General features: G+C 43.1%; 1 long non-coding RNA gene across 1 annotated transcript in view; it reads right to left on the bottom strand.

The window, feature by feature from the left end:
• LOC143217243 (uncharacterized) overlaps positions 1-14,765 on the bottom strand; it is a 27,804-nt gene extending 13,039 nt beyond the window's left edge. Inside the window, exon 1 of the long non-coding RNA XR_013010755.1 lies at positions 14,629-14,765. This is a non-coding gene — a long non-coding RNA (uncharacterized LOC143217243). The remainder of the gene's footprint in view (positions 1-14,628) is intronic.

Here is a 14,765-nt window from a genome sequence, read left to right as displayed (position 1 = left end):
CTGAGAATTCAAGTACAATGAGAGAAAATAATTTCGATAACTTCGCGAATTGTAGGAGAAAAGAATTTCTCAAATCTGTGTACTAATCGTAACACAAAAGATCGTTTCATCGGGCTCGGCAGTTGCAACGTAGAACGTAAAATATTCGATATAAACACCAGAGTCGAGGTCACAAGTTCGCAGTGCAAGGGGTGCCCACAACAAAGCCGAAACTTGGCGACGTACGGTAATTGCGCAACATTGGTATGTCACCGGGACAATGCGGGAACGTTCTCACGCGATTTCGGGTCGCCCCTCCCCCATAAAATCACCCCTAAAATACCTTAACGTACACTCTCGGAGGTCTGTGTGTATCCGAAGCGATTCCAACCGATCGTAAGCTCCATTATTCCTCAAACGAAGAACGAAAGCGAGAGAGAGAGAAAGAGAGAACATAAAGAAAGAAAGAAAGAAGCAGAATGGTGGCACACACGGTGGAACGGAGCGTGACTCACGAACGCCTCGTGTTTTGCTGTCGGGCCACGGGGGTTCGAAAGAATTTCGGCGAATGCCTACCGGAGTCTGATCAAATTATTCCGATCACACCTTTCGCTGGTATACTGTCCGCAGTTGTTTCAGAAAACTCTTGAAGGATGCGCCGCAGACAAAGACAGCGCCTCTAGATCTTACTAGACAGATCTTTACACTCCAGTGGCTGTACTAAGCCACCGATCCGTTTTATCAGACGTTTCTGGGACCTGCTAGGATCTTCAGAGGGTGTCAGCGAATGGTCGAAGGAGGTCCAAGCAGTCCGCGGGTGCGTCGATGAAAGGAGCGAGACAGAGAAGTATGAAAATTTCGCACGTCCGTAGCCCGCACCAGAGGTGGAAACGACGACGGGGAGCGGCGCGCAACGCACGTGTCAACGCGCGACAAGAACACCCGCGAGGAATCCGAACCGCTTCTCGTTCAGCGTCGTTTCGTTGTCCGACGGTCGTCGCCGAGACGAGGACTCGTTATCACCTGTGTGTTTGCACGGTGGTTTCCGTCACTCGATATATAGTCGGCCGCGCGATTAACCTGGGGATCGGTCCGCGAAAAGGACGGGGACAGGTAGGCGATACGAAGCGAACGAGGAGAAGGAGAGCGAAGTAGTAGGAGGAATTGAACGTACGCGACAACACCGAGGACACGGAGTAGAGGGAGAGAGAGAGAGAAAGAACGAATTGACTGACTGACAGACTGACAACGTACAGAGACACACACACACACGAACAAGACCGACCGACCGTGCCTCAAGACGTGGCACTGGAATTCCGTGGCGGAGCGACACACACCGCGCGCGCACCGACGACACAACGTTGACGAAGTCGACGCGACTCGCGTATCCGGAACCCTGCCGTAACACGGCCAGGTAGCAGTATAAGCTCTCGGCTCGGCTCGGCTCCGCTCGAGAGGAGGACAGAGTCCCACCCGGCTGTCGAAGAGAGACGGAGAGAGAAATTCCGTGCCGTGGAAAAAGACGGAAAGGTGGACCCGAGAAGGATGAATGGGCCGAGGAAAGAGGAGCAACGAGTTAGAGGATAAGCCAGGAGAGAGGACCCGGAGTGGGGAACCAGAAGGGAGAGAGCACAACGTCGGAGGCTAAGAGGAGAAGGATGAAACGTAAGAGAATGGCGACGGTCGCGAGCGCAAGGAGAACGAAACGGAGGAGGCTCGCAGGAGAAGAATGAAGATGAGAGAGGAGAAACAGAGGGGGAGGAGAGAGAAAGAGGAAGGGAGGGAAAGAGCGAGCGAGCGGCTTGCGAGTTGGAGAAGACGCGATTTGCCGCTCCGTCGTGTAGAGCACGTCGCCTCGACACAGACTGCGCCGGCCTGGACAACTGCCGCCCACCCAGGCTACCTCTACCAAACAGCCAAAGAGGTTCCAGAACCCCTCTCGCTCTCCTCTCCTCTCCTCCACGGCCACTCCTTCTCTCTGCGCCTCTCACCTCGCCGGGCCACGGCGTGCCCCGCCATTGCGGCTCCGTTCATCCTTCACTTTCTCCACCAGCCAGACAGAGAGAATAATAACCGAGCCGATAGGGGACTCAAGGGGTGAGAAACCGGCACAACGGTGACCCTCGTGGAGGGGATTCGTGATACGGGGCTAGAGAGAGCACCTAGGGACACCGCAGGTTGATCTCGCCGTGGTAGGGACATGCAAGAGACAGCTGGGTCGCTTTTGACAGCGACCTGGCCCGCAGAATCGCTGCCGTTACGAACAGGTTCGTAGGGCAGGTCGCGAACCATCAGACAGGCCTCCAACAATCCCTTCGCGACCCACCGGATCATCGCTGCAGTGGCATCGCACTTGAAAAACCGACGGGAACTCCCGTATTTTTTTCTCAGATATCGATAAGCTGGCCAAATCGATTAACGTAAGCGTTCCGCTAAAATAGAAAAATATATATTATATAGAAAAACTTTTTAGAAACCACGCTTATATTAAAATGCACTGAAAAGGAGAAAATAATTTTTTTAGACAGTGACTACATATAAATAAAAGCCTGGAGCGCTAAACTATACTGACGTAATCTTCGTGGGCGCTTCACGCTTTTATTTATAGTCACTAATGTCTGAAAAAATTATTTCCTCCTTTTTAGTGCATTTTAATATAAGCGTGGTTTTTAAAAAGTCTTTTCTATATATATTTTTATTTTCTACTTTTTAGTCTTTTTTAGATGAAACGCAAGATACAGTAATACTGGAAATAGTAAGATATAGAAACACAAGAGATATGGAATTACGCGAGGTAGAATGAGGGGATGACTCCGAGAGACAACGTCCGAAATTGTCCGAAATGGAACTGAATGAACGAAACACCACACTGACCTCAGTCAGTGGAGTGGGGATGAGTGGGAGTGGGAACGCGCAGTGGAGTAGGGCGCGCTGTAGCGCGGAGTGGGGATCGCTGAACGCGATCACGTACTACCGCGCATCGCGCGGAAAGGTGGAACGGTTAAATTTAATAATTTACATCTCCTAAACTCATAGGCTTTCTTAAAAAAAATTTTAAATATTGCATTGTCATCCAGTTCTGAGCTATGTTTAAAATGTCAAGTCTACAGCTCATCGGGAAGTTAGATGAAAATCAATTGCAAAATTTGTACCGATCAGACAGACAAACAAACAGACAAGAAAGCGAGCTAATAAAAACGTGGTAAAAAATGCATAAAAAATGCGCAGTCCAATAATCGACTGTTCAGTATCCAACTCGGCACACTTGTACATGTGTAGGAGCGACGGAAATGACGAATGGTAGCTGTTCACGAGCAGCAATCACTAGGAATTATCGCGGACCTGAAGCATTTAACAACCAATTTTTTCCAGCAGTAAACCTGGAAGTTCCTACGTTATTCGCTGCGCCATAAAACCAGTAATGATCAAATTGCTCAAGCATTATCGCCAGCAAATAAATCGTCGAAGTTAAATCCTTCCGCCGAATCACCAGAGATTTACAAGAGCGTATAGTAACACAGAATGGCAACGTCTAATTCAACGTATACTCTGGTAACGAGGTTCTATAACCAATTAGCTAGATCTAACGCTCGACCGTGTTCTCACCTATCCCCTCCCTTTCCCGAACGAGATTGTAGCAGGAAAAAAGATCGAGACCCACTCGGCAACCTCGTGATAAGCTCACACACCAAGAAAATATTCATGAATCTAGATCACGGTTATCGCGGGTACTTAGAGAAACGGACAATCGATTCTAAAATAAAACGATTCCTGAAATAATTGAATCGGCCGCGAACTTCCCTGATTTCGTATCTAGAACGCAGCTATACATACAGTCTGATATTGCCACAATCGCTCGGTATATATCGTACTGTTCCGTGTGTGTCGTTTCGTTATCGCCTCGAACGGGGCGCCTATCTTGTTTGGAATTTGAAATCGGATCACGAATTCGACCAGCAATTTCTCGAAATTAATTAAGAAGCGAACTATGAACTGTCGTGGGTAGAGTCATCGGAGAAGCACTTGTACACGCTTCGACCCTAAGTCCGTCGACGGACGCTCGGTTGTTCTTTTGTCGTCGCTTATGAGATCGCGGTCGATTTGACGTTGGAACGTCAAGAAGTTCTACGCGGGCGTTTCTAAAAGACTGAATTGTAGAAATGTGAAGATATAGAAATACAGAAATTAGAGAAATACAGACATATAAATTGTAGAAGCACAGACATTATAGGAATTATAGAAATACAGACATTATGAAAATGATAGAAATACAGACATAAATGTCTATAAAAACATTATAGAAATACAGACATTATAGATATTATAGAAATACAGACATTATAGAAATTATAGAAATACAGACATAAATGTCTATAAAAACATTATAGAAATACAGACATTATAGAAATTATAGAAATACAGACATTATAGAAATTATAGAAATACAGACATTATAGAAATACAGACATTATAGAAATATAGAAATTATGAAAATTATACGAATATAGAAATTGTAGCAATATAGAAATTGTAAAAATATGGAAATTGTAGAAATATAGAAATTGTAGAAATATAAAAATTATAAAAATTGTAGATATATAGAAATTACGAAAATTGTAGAAATTATGGAAAAATAGAAATGTAAAAATAGAGAAATTATAGAAAATTATTGAAAATGATAGAAATATAGCAATTATAGCAAAATTATAAAAATATAGAAATTATAGAAATAGAAAAATTATACGAATATAGAAAAATTATACGAATATAGAAATAATAGAAATAGAAAAATTATACGAATATAGAAATTATAGAAATACTGACATAGAAATATAGAAATTATGAAAATTATACGAATATAGAAAATTAATATAGAAATATAGAAATTGTAGAAATATAAAAATTATAAAAATTATAGAACTTATAGAAATATAGAGAAAAAAATTATAGCAAAATTAAATTCTAATTAACCTCAAAGTTTCGACTACATCCAGAGAAGCACCCCCAGAAGGGTAGTTTCGTAGCTCAGAAAACGGAATAATGCTCAGATTCCACAAATTTCGAAACCCTTCAGACCTTCTCCAACACTTCGCAATGGAGACCTCAAACTTAATTGTGTCCTAACGGGGACCTCTTCGGGTATTACACGTGTTCGATCAGATAATGCAGCAGGATGTTTTCTAAGTTCGTCGACTAAATAGACGAAGGTGTTACGTACGCGGCAAACTAGCGGCGCTGTTCTAGCGGGATGACCCTAAGCAGAAGAAGGCGCAGAAGAAGGTGCGGAGAGCGGCGCAAGACGGTCGGTCCGCGAGGCGTGAGAATTCCTGGGGACCTGGCGCGCGGCCAAATGCACCTAATTTTTTCGTCGTTGATCGTTCCTAACGTCGCCGATATATATATAATCCGGCGTCTCTTGTTTATGCTAACCAACGAGGACCCGCGAAGGGGACCCGTGTAACAGATGTGCGCGTTTAATATGTGGCTGTAACGTCCGCCGCCTCTAGGCCCGATCCGCCCAATGTTTATCTTATCCGGATAAACGATAACGCTGCACGTCGTATAAAGTCGCGGAACTTATCTGCGGCTTGGCGCTTCAAGAGGAAGCTAAGAATCTTCGGCCAAGGATCGGGACACCGGAGAGGCCGGGTGTTTGTCAGAAACTGTCTCCGTTTTGGTCCAAAGCGGCGTTAAACCTCTGAGGAACCCAGGCTTTAGGCAGAACGGCATCTAATCGGCCGTGTCAACAGCGTCCACACTTAACTCGACGCTTAACGACCACTCCAGACTCCCGGGACACCTAACGAAACCAACAACGAAACCACTGAACGCTGTTCACAGTGAACACGCGTTCCCGTGTGGGAAAAGCGGGCCCATTAGGTACACCGGCTCCTAGCCAGATACTAGCTACACCCGGTGCACGTGGGTCCCGTTAGAGTCCCCTGGCTCATTTTTAGGAATTTTGACGCCGAGTGGTTTACGACGACGACGATGGAAACCCGCTAGCTTCGGAGAGTGATCCGGCAACATTTACAGGTTTTTCGGTGCGAGTCGGGGCAATCTGTCTAACTCTGCGATTGATACAATCTTTATAGTCAATGTTGACGGTCATTAAGATCAGCTATCTACTCGTAGATCAAAGTTAAGTGGCATAATATTGGGTTGGCAAATAAGTTCGTTCGGTTTTTTACGTTGGAATAAATCGCAAAAACCGAACGAACTTATTTGCCAACCCAATATATTTGTAATGGAAAATATATGTATATTTCCATTTAAGAGTGAATGACCTTCACATTGATTATACTCTTGATACCCCCCCCCCATCTTCCACTACGAATAATAATAGTCGTGTAAATCGAAGTGGTGATATGTAGTGACCCACCCCAGCCTGTACATCCAGAGAAATAAATTTGTCGAATAATTCCTCACTGATGCATCCTTGCCAGTGTTTTGGGCAATATTTAAATAAATAATTATTTCAATAAAAATTTAAATAAGTTATTTGTTACATGGATATTCAAATAAAAAGCAAAAATAGTTATTTATTATTTGAGCAAGCCTAAATGAATTACTTAGAATAATAAAGTAATTGTTATTTAGAAATACAATTTCAATTATTATTCGTATTGACAAATAATAAATTAAATTGTATTTTTTTTTATAGGCAGCTGGGCCCTCCGGACAGGCCCAACCACTGGCGGTATACCTGAGAAGGTTGCTATAGCAGACAAAAAACGCGCACGTGTTCATTGTATACAATACAAGAAATAAGAGAAGACCATAAACTATTTATTTCATTTCCACCTCAATCCAAATAATAAATAATCTTCTAAATAGAGATCACTTTCGGAATTATTTAAATTATCATTATTTAAATAAAAAGTTGTTATTATCTGCAATTAAAATCACACGTTTATTTATTATTTAAAATGGAAATTTGCCCAACACTGCCCCCTTACAATCTCCAGATTCGTAAAATGAAAATATTAGAACAATATTTCATACACACTGCTGTGCAAAAGAGAGAACCACCCGGCAATATTTAATAGAAAAGAGTAAAAAATCAAATAAGAAGACAGTAAGCTTTGAAAAAGGATTCCGCTGTTTCATTGAATAGTTCTGAGAATATATGTGTTATTTTGAATGCAATAAATCAATCACTGTACAATACAATACAATTGTTTTATGTATTATACTGGGTGCTTCTTTCTTTTTGCATAGAGTGTAGGTCATCATTAGACCGCGGATCTCTATGCAAAATAAAAAATGTTTGCATTGATTGCAAGACACAGAGGCTGAATAAAAATTTCTTTCTCCTTTTAATTATCTCATTAACGTGAAACTTATACGCTGGTGGCCTTAAATCTTTTTCATGGATCCACTATTTTAAATTGTACATACCCATTTCTGTCATAAATGCATCAAATCCGCAGTCTACTCATCATGGACCTGTATTGTGCGAAAAATGCTCGTTTTGCCAGCGTTGATATTCGACGGACGATGGCGTCGAGCGTCAGGGGTGCTAAATTCCCACTGTCTAACGTTATTTAGCGTATGTCTATTACATATTCGATGAGCTCGTGTAGCTCGTCGTTCGCCGTGTCTCGTTGACCCGGATCCCCAACCCGGCAACATTTTTTCTCTGGTTCGATTTTTTTTTCCCTCCCGGACCTCTCCTCTCCTTCTTTTCCCCCGTTGGCAAGTTCACGCATTCCTAACTGTACCTCGATCGAACCGAAGATTACTGCACGAAATATATATTAAAACGAGGATTCCCCAAGATATTTAGTGTGACCGTGAACGCCGGAACTTTGACTTCTCGGACGAACCTACCTGGTGATCTAACCTCCAGCCATGATCGCTTCGAAGTTACGCCGACGGCGAGGGGGATACTCGGCTGTGGTTTCGCAAACAGGTGAGTCACGGGGCAACGAAGCACTCTGACTAATTAGCCGGGGGAGATTAAGGGCACGTTTGTCCAGTCTCGGGTGACAATGACGCGGGTACTCGAAGCCTAGCGTTCGGAAAACATGCTGTACCTCGAACAGCTACCTACCTTCCGATTTCGACGTAAACGGAGGATTTAGTGCGTTTATAACAAAAGTGAACAGGCGTAATTTAAAACAGTAAAAACATTCGAAGAGTTCGATATTATTTTCGACCTATCAGCCATATCTATTTCACTCCAGTTTCACTCCCCCAGTTATAAATCTCAACATTATCGGAAAAAGTTGTCGAGAATATAGATTTCTGCAGCATGTCTAAAAATTGTCACAGTTGGCGAGTATCTATGCAAAATAAAAATGTTCCACTTGAATTACAAGAAACTGGAGCGAAATAGAAATCGATTTAACATGTTTATCAGGTTGAAGATGATGTAACAGCATGTTTACTAATGTTTTCACTGTTCTGAATTACACATACCTGTTTTCCTACGAAGTTTCCTTATGAAATGCATCGAATCAGCAGTCTATTAACATTTTACAGTGGAAGCGTCAACGCGTAAAGCTGGCTTCAGAAAAGAAACCGCTTCGACAATGTAATTCCCAAACCCTCTCCATTTCCGCTATAAATCACCGAATGCACCCGAGGACTCGGGTACCTCAGGTGTCTCCGGACATCTAGCGAGCGGCTAGCGAAGCCTCGTTCCGAGAAACGCGTCGCAATAAACGCGGCGAGCATGAGGGAACACGTGTTAGCTCATAACGAATTATCCCTTTAACGAACAAAAGGGACCCTCGCCACGATTCTTCTAAAAGAAGACCTCGAAGAGAACGAGAGAGATCAAGCAACTCTTCGTTCGACTGGCAGTCGTCGTTCAGTGTTAAAAGGTTGCAACGATACTTGACACTGAACTTCGCGACGCACGCCATGACCGCGCGAGCGATTTATTCTCGAGCGCGTACCAAATCTTAAATAGCAGCTCGTTAAGAATAGGAGTCAACAACATTGGCAGCAGTGGCGCAGGGGTGACTCGAAATGAATTTCAAGTTCAAAGGAGAACCGAATAATCGCCGAGCTATCGACGATTATCGCGGAGATAACGATCTTGCTAATATTTAAACGAGACATCGCAAACACGCCCTCGCTGACACACCTGTTGCGTGAAATACGATACTCTACGCCCTCGTAGTAACAATTTGTGAATGGATACGACTGTCGATATTCTGCGATGTCTGTTCGTCCGATGCTGCAGCCCAAAATCGACTAAATATTATTATTAAATTTATATTGACCTTCAATTCCTCGAACTCCACTTTCTACATAACTGGATAATTAAATTTTTATTCAATGAAATGATTACTTTAATGCAAAATAAAGGTTTGCTAGTGTGGTCGACACCTTTGTTTATGCTTGAAACACTAAATTTAACGTTTTGAGATTGTTACCACTACGGTGAGCCACGAAAGTATTCGAACGCCCTTTAAAACAGAATAACTTTTTTATAATTGTGTCGAACGACCTGATTTTTTATAATCAATTAGAAGCATTGGTTTGTGAAATGATGTGCTAAGATTTTCCAAAAAGTATAATTTACAAGGTTACATATAAAAATAGAAAAGGCATTTTTTAAAAAACTATTTTATTTGGCCGCCTAATGAAAATTTAAAATATATGTTTTGTAGATCTATGTTAGTTGTACACATGCTGACAATTTCATCGAAATCGGTTGACGCAGGAAAAAACGACACGCATCGAAAGATTTACGATTCTGAGGATTTTAAGCAGAAACTGATCAAAAGTCGTGAAAACTACGATTTTCACCATTTTTAACCGCTTGTAGCTCGTGTGTATGTTAATCGATTTCAATGAAATGTTCAGCATGCGTGTAACTAACATAGATCTACAAAACACATATTTTAAATTTTCATTAAGGACCCAAGTAAAAAAAGTTTTGGAAAATGCCTTTTTTATTTTTGCATTTAACCTTGTAAATTAGGTATAATTTTTGGAAAATCTTTTTCGCACATATCATTTCGTAAATCGATGCTTCTAATTGATTATAAAAAATCAGGTCGTTCGGTACAGTAATAAAAAAGTTATTAGTTTTTGAAAAGTGCACGAATATTTTGTACACCCACTGTATCGGCGTTCTTAACTTCTCTTGATCTGACTACGGTTTTAAAATGCATCAGTGAAAGAATGACGCTTACTTCGAACAATAGGCAATATTTACAAAACATTGTTTGTCGAACATTGAACAGAAGCATTGAAATCGGCGTGCAGAATAAGCTTGCCATAGGTAGCAATTTTCAAGCAACAAGAGGCGACGCAAGAGTGGAAAGATTCTGCACGGCGGAAGCTAAATTAACGCGAGCAGTATATCGCGGAGGAGACTAGCGGGAATGGGGCATCAGACGGCGGAGAGTATCGTTTCGCGACGCGCGCGACTTCCTCGCGCTAAATTTATGGTTTTCCGCGAACGCGGGGGATCCTGGAGACGAGAGTGTGAACGCGTGCGGGAGCGTGCACCCAGTGCACGCGCGCGCGTTTAAGCTTGTCCCGATGAATGAAGACGGTCGCGTCGCCTTGGCGGTCTCGATCAGAGAGGCGGACAGCCGAGTAACGAGTAACGAGCGAAACGGCGATTCAACCGTGTCGCCACCGCGTCGATGAACTCGCACGGCCGAGCTGAAAACTTCTCGACCGCGGTCACGGTCCATGGGATCTTTAACGGAGAGGTTACATCGGTTCGCTATGCCTACGCTGGTTATGTCGACGGTGTCGGCGACGGTAATGCTCGAGTTGGGAGCGGAGGCGGCAGGGTAGGTCGGCTCTCGCATTAATCTAGGAGTGTGGAGGCGGCAACAGGTGCTCGGGTCACGGTTCGATGCCCCAGCCTCGAGAACATCTTCCTATCCTCCTCTTCACTCCGATCCACCTTTTTTTTTTCTTCCGCTTCCTATCATTACGCGCGGAATCGCCTGACGCATCGCATGATTTCCTAAATATACACATTACTCATTTAGTACGAATCGTTCAATCAAATTTTTATCATGTCGGTATAACGTGTAACGTGATGAAAACATTATTTGGCGATTAATTATTTTTATACTGTTGAACTAATCGTTTCTCGACATACCTGGGTGAACACCTTTTTGTGTGTACAGAGAATAAATTTAGCCTTCGTACATCGATCCGTCCATCTGCAAAAGGGGTTACGACGACGAAAGAAACCTTCGTCGACACTATGTTTTTATCTACACGGTCAAATCGTCGACAAATGTCTCCATCGACACGGTTCGACCGACACCAACACGGTCAAATCGTCGATGAAAGCTGTGTCGGCGAAATGAGTTGTCGACCAACCGAGGATAAGCCCTGCAAAAGAACTGGCAACACTAGTGATGTGTATATTTTGGAACCCCGTCAAAACACATTTTTGTGAATAATAACAATAACTCTGTATTTACTGCCACTTGAATGTACACAGTCTTCTTACCGTGTTGTACGGGGACCTGCTGTGTCAACCAGGATTGCCATATTTTGCGGGAACAGGGAACCAGTCCCCTTACCGCTGCGCCCCTCGCCCAGCTGCGCGGCGGAGCCCGTCTTTGCACTCTTCCCACTCTGACGCGTCACCATTAGTGGGCGAGGGGCGCAGCGGTAAGGGGTCTGGTTCCCTGTTCCCGCAAAATATGGCAACCCTGGTGTCAACATTGACAATTTCGCGGAGACAATCGACTCGTTACGGCGCGGTTCGAATCGTCTTAATTGCCGATAGTTCGATAAGGTATCTCTGTGTTCCTTGAAAGTACGATGTTCCGGTGGACAAATCGGCGGGAGTGTCGGTTACTAGAGCATTCGCGATACCGGAGCCGATAGCTCGCTATAATTAGGAGCAATTAATGCTCGCGTGCCCGGGATACGTTGCATCTTCTATCGACGTTGAGTCGAGTTCGTTGCGAGACCGCGGTTACGTCGATCGAGCAACGACCACTTTAACGATACACGGCGAGCGAAAATGGTGCGGAACCGAGCGTACGCCCCTTTTGTGAGCGCGAATCAGAGCCTGTAACTCCGTGGAATCGGACGTGCCCCACATGCACGGCTCTTTTGCATAACAGACGCGTGTCCAGGCACGAGAAATTGTAACGCCGCCGGTTGCTTTTAAAAGCTACTCGTTTCGCCTGTACAGCAATCGAAGATTGAGACTCGCGCGCGCACGCGTACGACAAAAATTCTCACGGTAAGACGAGATCGCAGAATGCAATCCGATATGCACTCGGTTTCGAGTGTCTATTCCTGGTCAGCACCCCTCGACCAAGGTCGCGATCGAACCGCGAACGGTCGAAGATCCTCTCTCATCGATTCGCAGTATATTATCGATCGGCAGATCCATTTATTCCCTTCTAACGCGGTCGCAGATTGCAAATCATCATCGGAGGAAAATCCAAGAATTAATCCTTAATTTTCTCACAAATCCATCAGACCATATTAACCCTTTGCACTCGAATGGCGAGTCTGAGGCGCCACTAAAAATTGCCTTAACATTATTCGAAACAGTTTTAACATTATTAAATTTGTCTATATTCTATAAATTGTAAAAAGCTCAACTGTTATATATACGAAAACAGGTTCAATTTGATGTGCACAATGTAAAAAAGATTATATAGCACAAGAATGATGTGGGTTGAAACACAAATATCTTGATTTTGGAATTCAGATTGTTCGAGTGCAAAGGGTGAAAAATAAACAGCGAATCTTTAGGCAAAATGAAATGTTCTACCTGAATTGCAAGAAACTGGAACGAAGCAAAAATTTATTTTGTCTTTCTATAATATAAATAGACTACGAATCTTTTTGCAAAATTGTCCAAGTCAATTAAAATGTATTTTCAACTTTAATCGTCTCAAAAATTCGAAATTAACATAATCATGTTTCGCATTCGATTTATTTATTTTTGTCATAAATGCATAAAATTCGCAGTCTATTAATAATCAATCAATAAATCTTCAGATCCTTGCTAAACGTTACTCGTCAATTGCATTAAACGTTGTCCACCGCTGTAATAAATAAATAATTCAAGTTGCAAGGTTATGGTCATCGACGGCCGGCGTCACGTGAGCATGACTTCAGAACGATCGCCGGTTTCACGGCGAGATACGTATGAATGTAAATGACTAATTACCCTATTAATTGTCCTATTAGTCCACGCTCCCACAACTTCAGTATCGAATCAAGATCGTTACACAACTTGTTTCTTCTAATACTCGACTCAACAAGGTTAATCTTATCCGCGTTGATTGCCAAGATTTATATATGTTCGAGATATTAATTAAAAATAAAACCGATAAACGCAGGGGCGACGGAGATATAGTAGCAGGGTCCTGTGCGAATAAAATGGACGGATAAAACACGAAGAAAACTTACAAAATTCCTAAGCTTCCCTGCGAGGTGTTCGTACTGACAGGTTTCCAAGATGGCGTCGATTTTTTCGCGCGCGTTTCGAAACCGGCGGCGAACTTCACGCTCCCCCGCGTCGGTTTTATTAAATTCTAACAAATACCCAGAGTCCACAGATAAGACAGAACTGCGAAGAAAAATTGTTCTGGTGACCCTTATTAATCCTTACGTAGTCAACCAAAATGATTATTTAAAACAGATTATTTATTTATTAAAAATAGATTATTTAAAACCTTTCTATATTTAACATGTTTGCACATATTCTCATAAGACTATAAATTAATATATTAGCGAGTAAAGAATGGACATTCATAGAAATTTTGTAATATTTTTAGCGGGACATTATCAAATAGTTAAAAGAAATACAGTAAATGGGTACCCGGTTGACTGCACAAGGGTTAAATGCGTATTTTTATTAATTGGAATTTCTGTGAATTCGCAGTAATAGTTATTACGGTAAGATTACACGCAATATATTAGACATATTAATACCCCCACTCTATCTTCCCCATTGTCACAACGTCACGTGACTAGCTCAACAACACTGGCAGAGAGGAGATAACTTTTCCCCCTCGATTCGAGTCGATTCCCCTGATCCGACAACTCTGCAAATATGTACCCCCCGTGAATCGATACGAATTCGAGAGTCAAAAAATTTCCCAAATTCAGCGTGTCCTTATCGATTGAACGGCGCTGGACAGCCGTCGACTAATTGACTTCCGAGACACACGGAACGGGGTGGAGGATTGATGGTCGCCGGCCGCTATTACCATTCATTTACAACTCATTACCCGCTCACATTCTCGTCGATTACGTACACCCTGTCAATTACCACGAGACACGGGTTCACGAATAGTGCGCGTACGTGCGCGAGACGACACTTGTCCTCGTCGAATGTCACTTATAGTATAATGGCGAGTACATAGATGGCGAACCCATGGTTGCAATTCGAAATTTCGAAGGCGGGAACTTCCGCTTCAAAACATTCAAACATCTCGCGTAATACTGTGAATCTTTCGTAGACAAAATGATCCACAGTGTACAAATCACTGTTTCGCAGATAGGCGAATTCCACACCCTTGCGATCCTGGAAACGAGAGTTAACCCGCTTACCAGGAACTTGAGAAATAAAAACCAGAAGAACGAGCGCTGTACAAATGGCGTTAAATCGCGTTTTACAAGGGGAGATACGTCCTGAAAATCCCATCGCGAATACGTTGAAGAAAATTGACATGTACTTACCGGCGATCCGTAATACGGCTCTGTCGGCAGGGTCCAGCTGCAGGATACTCAGTGGCTTGTCCTTTACCCATTCCTTCAGGCTTCCGTCCAGCTCGAACTCCATTATCTGAAAGGTGGTTGTCAGCTGCTCCCTTGTC

This window comes from Lasioglossum baleicum, chromosome 16 (genome assembly GCF_051020765.1).
Source record: "Lasioglossum baleicum chromosome 16, iyLasBale1, whole genome shotgun sequence".
Lineage (NCBI taxonomy): Eukaryota > Metazoa > Arthropoda > Insecta > Hymenoptera > Halictidae > Lasioglossum > Lasioglossum baleicum.
Note: the sequence above shows the minus strand (reverse complement) of the source record. Positions and strands in the feature narration are given on the sequence as shown.